The 6043-nt window shown below is 40.8% G+C and overlaps 1 protein-coding gene across 4 annotated transcripts in view; it reads right to left on the bottom strand.

Moving 5' to 3' along the window:
- The window catches only part of Magi2 (membrane associated guanylate kinase, WW and PDZ domain containing 2), a 1267351-nt gene that overhangs the window by 439442 nt on the left and 821866 nt on the right, over positions 1-6043 (bottom strand). The window lies entirely within an intron of this gene.

The raw sequence follows: 6043 nt of genomic DNA, 5'->3' as shown, positions 1-6043 counted from the left end.
ATCTATCTATCTATCTATCTATCTATCTATCTATCTATCTATCTATCTATCTATCTATCTATGGGATTTAGTAGAATGACTTATAGGCTGTGGTTCAGGTAGCCCAATAATTACTATCTGCCATCAGGAGATCCAAGAATCCAGTAGTTGTTCAGTTCATGAGGCTGGATATCCCTACTGGTCTTTGGGATGCAATGGAGTTCCAACGAAGTAGTTTCTAATGCAAGTCAAGGAACGGACTTGCTAGTGAGAGTGTGAGCTAGCAGACAAAGAGAGAGAAAGCTTCCTTCTTTGGTGTCTTAAACACAGGCTGCTAGCAGAGGGTGTGGCCCAGATTAAAGGTGGACCGCCCCACCTCAAGAGATCAGGAGGTGGATCTTCCATCCTCAGAAATCTGGATTACAAGTGGGTCCTCTCACTTCAGATGATTTAATTAAGAAAACAGAAATTCTCCTATGTGTCCAGTCATTTGGTTTGTAGCTAATTCCAGAGGTAGCCAAATTGACAACAGAGAATAACGATCAGACGTGACACAATGTGTTTCACTGTGCAGAGCGACGTGACACAATGTGTTTCACTGTGCAGAGCGACTGTAGGTGCTGCACTGTGAAATCAGGGAGAGTGTGAAGATGTCTAAGTTTAAGAGGAAACGGTTGACTTTATGTTTTGAAACCAACAACCATATATATTTCCAAATTTATTTCCCTCCATAAAAAAACATTGCTTTGTATTTCTACAGCTATGCGACAAATTTGAATAAATTCAGTATTTTCTCCTCACCTTCATATCATTCCTTTGTAAGAAAGCATAGGTGCTGAATATTGGAAAAAAAGGAATACGTTTCTAGTTTATAAGAAGGAGAACCGCTCGGATTTTAGAAGTTATTTTCTTTTGTGTGGTTCTGAGAGAGGAACAAACGTTCCTCAGGAAAAGCAGCAGCTTGATCGCTGAGTAGGAACTGAGTCAGGTGATGTGGGTTTCAATCTTTCTTTCAAGATGTGATGTTGAACATGTGTGCATGGGAGGCAGCAGCCTTGTCTGTCTGTAAGGATGAACTGCGCCTGTCTAGGAAATCCTTAGAATGGAATGCTACTGGCATGCATTTGATGTGCGGTAAACGTTGTCTGTCTTTACCCTGAGTGTTACTGCTTAGGACGCTCAGCTATCTTGGGTGGTTAAATCGAGTCAGTCTATCCCAACACAAATGATTTTGACCTACAAAAGCAAGATGTGGGTAATTTTCTAAGAGTTTTAGTTCTTTGGGGATTTTTAAAAGACGTGTGTAAAGTAACAATAAAACTATTTTTATAAGTTGAGCGCCTCCCAATGTCCGGTCCAGTTGATATATAACAGGATTAACTAAAGGAGAAAACATCATCCCGAGGAACTACACATTTTCCCTAAGGTCATCTCTATCTATTTTTCCCATTGGCCTTGGGCTCCAGAGCTATGAACTTGCTGTTACATTAGCACCTTTGAGAATCCAGACAATAGAACCAGAGGCACAGGTCCCCAGATCTTATTTCAGCAAAAGTTTGCTTTCCCAGGTCACCAATGGAGCCTTCCATGCTACTAGTTTCCCTGGTACTGGCTTCTTCCACCATGGTTTCTGGTTTTTGATGGAACTGGCCGTGGTGGTGGACATGGTAGGGTTGAAGAGCTCTTTGAAAATCTAACAATCCCATTCGAAAATATGTTCAATATGTTGATCCAACATTTTTACTTTGTTTTGTGGTGAGCAGACTCAATTAGAATTGGAGCCACACTCCTGTATCCTTGCTGAATGCTGAAATCCTCAATTAGTACTGGAACTGTACACGCCTGCCTTTGTGCTCAGTGCTGAAGTACTCAAGGAGAACAGGAACCATAAATTCCTGCTCATGAACAAACACTTCAGGGCTGACAGTTGAACAAGCAGCAGCTATTGCTGTAATTGGTTTCTAATAAGCACATATGATTATTAAGTATTTATCTTATTTATAATATAACTTGATGCTTATAAGCATATCTATCTATCTTTTTGCCATAGTAATTTATAGAGAAATGTGGAGGAACTGTTCAGATACAAACTTGTCCTGTAGAGGCCCCCTGCTTTCTATATAACCAGTTGATTAAAAGAATTTAAGATTGTAGATTTTTGTTTTGTTTCTTCCCAAACTCCTAAAATCTGGAGAATTGTGGGCACTGCAATTCCTGTAGACTGTAGAGATTGTGAATATTTATGCTTGCCATAACAAGATTGCTTTTTTGATGTGGGCAAACATGCATGTGGTACAGAACCCTAAACTACAAGGAAGAAAACCAGCAAAGCAGTTTCTTCATTGCTGTTCTCAGTGCTGCAGAGATCCAGCAGCGGAGAAGGCTATTGTTTCCAATACCTCAGGAACTTTCCTTTGCATATTGATTACTAAGATTTAATTGGTTTTGATGGTGGAATGATTTAGAAGGAGTTATGATCTCTGAAAGAAGTATCTTAAATTCTTCAAAACGCGGGACACTAGAGTACTGGTCCTTAGCCATGTGAGGGGCATCTACGCACACATACAGGCTTGCAGGCTTGCATGTGTGTGTCTGTGTGTGTCTGTGAGGGTGGTTGTATCTTAAGTCGTTAGACAAATCAATACTTTTGAGCTGCTCACAGGTATTTCCCTTCATTATCTGAGGCCATGATGAAAGCACAAAGTATAGCCCGCTAGAACAAGGGCAAGTTACTGCCATGGTTGAGTGTGCTTCTATATTTGTAGATGCTATGTCAATTGAGGAAGCAAAAGCCACCAATTCTGTAAAGAGATTATTTCCTATTGTTTAAAAACAAATTGTGACTCATCTACTCAGGAGGCCAATCAGGGAACTGGGAATTACTGAGAAAGGAGATTTAATGCTTCAAAATTGTATTGCAACTTTATCTGAAATCCACAATTGTACACAGTACTAGAATAGCATAGAAATTATGAAAGTAGAATATTCGAGGTTTGTAAGTGGAAAACGACAAGGAAAAGTATCTCCCGGAATATATAAAACTAAATGGAAAAGAATCACTAGAGAATATTAGTAGAGGAAATTATGTCCCATTATCGGGGAGCAGAGCTGCCTTAATTAATAAATTTATTCCTTCTATAGTATTTCATTTTTAATACTTTAATGAAGGTAGAATGGGATAATGGGAATAATAGTCCTCATGGCTGTGAAATTGTGTGTGCTTTGTGGTTTTTATAATGTAATTAATTCGAAAAACATTTATCACTCAGGAACAAGTCCCTGAACCCTAAGCAAACTTGTGGTGATAGAAGTTAATACACACATTGAAAATACCCAAGAGCCATAGTAAGATGTGAAACAAAACATAAGATTTGCATTTGTAACACATCTTATAGCTTACCTTTAAACTTTGATGGGGAAGAGAGATCACAATAGTTTTAGTTTAAACCTGAAATTCCAAAGGGCTGGAAGACAGAGCAGAAGGCTCCATATACATTCTCTCCTTTGATAACTGGAGGGCCTCTCTGTAAGCTCACAACAGAATCAAGGTATTTTTTGATGAGCACAAGAGGAATAAAAACAAGAAAAAGGCAAAGTGGTCCCTCCAGCCATGGGGCTGGCGCTTAGGCAGGCTTTACCCAGAGACCTTCCTCCTCTGAGAGAAAGGCCAGCAGTCAGCTCAGGTAGAGCACCCATGGGTGACAAAGGAGGCAGGAGTCAGTCCAAGTGTCAGTGGGGCACAAGAAACAGACAGAGGTAAATACCGGTGAAGGGAGAAGATACCCAGGGGTTGGCAACAGTTTACAATCTAAGCAACTCTGACGTTCCTCTGTTGCCTGTTGTCCTGCCTTCTCCATTCATGTAGCAAATGTCTGTCATAACAAATCGTGTCAGCCTTCTGAGAAGCCCCCAAATCCTGTGCAGAGGCTGAGTGTGGCCCTGAATACCCCAAATCCATGGGAAGACCAGAAGAGATCTCATAAAGACCTTGCTTTCACGTAGTTTGAACGCGGGGCTGCTTTGATTTAAAAGGATGTTTCTGAAGACTGTCACGATTTCACATGCTTACACTGTGTGCGCTCTCACTGTGTGGTTCAGAACCAACCCTTAAGTGGCTCTCCTGTTGATTTGCCGTCACGTCTGGACATCCCAGCACTTTACGGTAGATCAGTTTGAATTTTCACGTAATCCTTTTAAGATGGAACATGCTTTCTACAGAGAACGTTAGACTTCAGAGAATTAGTTTGAAATAGTCCTAGAATTTTACCCATCCCCCTCCCCCTCCCCCCAGACAAAATGAGAAAAAATCAAGTATAGTCTTTGGGGCCAAACCATAAAATTAAGTCGCGCCAGGAAACAAAAACAAAAGGAAAAAAACAGAGGAAGATCTGAGTGCACACACAATCCACAGCCTCTGTGAACTCACATAAAAATAAGCAGGGGACAGGCACTGTGGCGGTTTCAGAGCCGGGCATTATTCACAGGAAAACAGCGAGATTCACTACGGAGGACATTATTCTTCAGACAGTGACAGGGTCTCATTCACAGTACCAGGACTGATGGAGCATGCACAGCCAGCGTGCCAAGCAGCCCGGCACTGGGGTGCAGGTCCCCAACGGTGAACTGAGATCATTGCCGAGGACACTCAGAGATCACATAAGGGACACTCTGTTTGCTCTCCGGGAGGTGCAGTTCGTCTGCACTAATTGCGGGCTTGGGAGCCTGGAGAAGGCAGCTCTGTGCCCACATACTGTATTCTCTTTGTTGGGGAGCGCTCATGGGCCACTCCTCCAGGCATTGTGTGGGTATTAACAGAGAGCCTTTAAGATATATATGCATTTCTGTGTCTTTGCCCTGGACTTACTCATGGCTGCTGAGAGGAAGCCAGCAGATAACAGTGAATCACTTTCCGGAAAACTTTAGCAGATAACTCATGTAAGAAAAGAAGTCCAAACACCCATCTACTAAGTTTACAGAACTTCGCTTTTCTGAGGAATTCAATGGTTAGGTGATAACTACTATTAACCGTCTATCTCTTTTGAAATTTTCAAAGTTTGGGAGATTAGATGCTTTCATCTATAAAAATATGTATTTGAAACTAGACTTTTGTGTGCTTTATATTATAAAAAGGCTAGAAGATAAAGCCAGGCATAGGGACTCACGCAGAATCCTAGCACTAGGCAGATGAAGAGAAAACCTGTGAGTCATAGGGAGCTCCAGACCAGCCTGGGCTATGTGGTGGCACCCTTTCTCCAAAACAAAGAAACATACCAAGCAAGCAAGCAAGCAAACAAAATAAACTTAACAAAGAAACCAAGAAACAATAAAAGTATAGATTAAAACTTGGAAAATATAGTATTTTAAAGATATTGATATATGTTTATCATATATATCAATATATAATATATTGATATATATTATATATAAAATGATAACAAAAATTATAGTCAAGACAGTACCGATCTGAAGGACTCTAGATGGTTGTTGCAACTGACGAGGCCACAAAGGCCAGGAACCTGAGGTATTTGCTCATACATGGGCCAATGACGACTTTGATCGCTAACTTGATAATGTTAAAAAGGACACAGGAGTAAAGTCAAGCTTGGGACGTATCTCTGGGTAAAAACTAGTTATACTCTTAAAACTATATTCCATATGTTTACAAACAACAGACCTAATTTGGCTGCTTAGAAGCTTTACCAAAATGAACTACTTTCTCTTTGCAAATTTAGGATATTGAATGGACAGTGCAAAATTCGAACTAGTAATTTGAATATGGGATTATATTTTATGGGCTAGGAATGTAGTTCAGTGGTGGGGTCCTTGCCTTGCATGCACAAGGTATTGGGCAATATTCTTCACACCCCCAAATCCTACAGTAACAAAGAATCACTTCTTTGCTATTGATACCACAACCTTCTCTTTCTAAAGATAATTGTGCGTATGTGCTTGAATAGACACACACACACACACACACACACACACACACACACACACACACACCCAAGCCTAGAGCACCAAATAGGAGCTGAGGAGATGCTTCTGGAGCAGCAGAGTGACCTAG

Source organism: Microtus ochrogaster, chromosome 26 (assembly GCF_000317375.1).
Source record: "Microtus ochrogaster isolate Prairie Vole_2 chromosome 26, MicOch1.0, whole genome shotgun sequence".
Lineage (NCBI taxonomy): Eukaryota > Metazoa > Chordata > Mammalia > Rodentia > Cricetidae > Microtus > Microtus ochrogaster.
Note: the sequence above shows the minus strand (reverse complement) of the source record. Positions and strands in the feature narration are given on the sequence as shown.